The following is a 1,061-nucleotide window of genomic DNA, read 5'->3' as shown; positions in this document are numbered from 1 at the left end:
GCTCAGTCTTCTGGTCCATGGGGTCCTCTACTCAGAAGAGGCCCAGTCTTCTGGTCCATGGGGTCCTCTGTGTTCAGAAGAGGCTCAGTCTTCTGGTCCATGGGGTCCTCTACTCAGAAGAGGCTCAGTCTTCTGGTCCATGGGGTCCTCTACTCAGAAGAGGCCCAGTCTTCTGGTCCATGAGGTCCTCTACTCAGAAGAGGCTCAGTCTCCCTCAGCCTTTCAGCGAGAGAGCGACGAAACTCTTCCCTTACTGCAGCTTTCTCAAGCCGGATACAGTGCAGACACCTCTTACTGGACTTCTGCTAGCGTTGGGGGGACGTATTCTCTCCTGGAGTTTAGCCAGTACCACACAGTGATCTGTCCAGCATCCTGCACCCCTCATGGCACGTGTCAGCAGGACGTCATTAGTGTCAGAACGTCTCACTATGACATGGTCAATCAGGGGCCAGTGTTTGGAGCGTGGGGGCACCCATGATGTTTTATATTTGTTCTTCTGCTGGAACAAGGTGTTAGTGACAATGAGATCGTGCTCAGCACAGAGTTAGCAGTGTCACGCCGTTCTCATTGACCTGGCCAACACCATGCCTACCCAGCAGTCCGCTCCATATGCTGTTGTTCTGTCCCACCCTAGCGTTGAAGTCACCTAGCAGAATGATCTTGTCATTCCTGGGGATGTGGTGAAGAGCCTCATCTAGTGACTGGTAGATCAGTCCTTTGCCTCATTTTCAGATGGTAACGTTGGTGCACTAGACGTGTCACATGCACCCTGCGGTTGCCCCCCCACACACACACGTTACTTACACACACACCCACTCATAGGTTATTCATGAAGGTCTGTATGCTGTGACGTTACCACTGTTACTATAACATTGTTTTAGTCTTAGTTAGCACCAACTCTCTCCCTCTCTTCCCCGCACTAACTCTCTCTACTAACCCCCTCTTCTCCCCCGCACTAACCCTCTCTACTAACCCCCTCTTCTTCCCCGCACTAACCCTCTCTACTCGTGTTTACCTTGTCAGTATGGTGGTATATCTGTGGATACAATCTTCCTCTTTTT

This window comes from Salvelinus sp. IW2-2015, unplaced genomic scaffold (genome assembly GCF_002910315.2).
Source record: "Salvelinus sp. IW2-2015 unplaced genomic scaffold, ASM291031v2 Un_scaffold1736, whole genome shotgun sequence".
Lineage (NCBI taxonomy): Eukaryota > Metazoa > Chordata > Actinopteri > Salmoniformes > Salmonidae > Salvelinus > Salvelinus sp. IW2-2015.
This window is presented reverse-complemented; position numbering follows the sequence as displayed.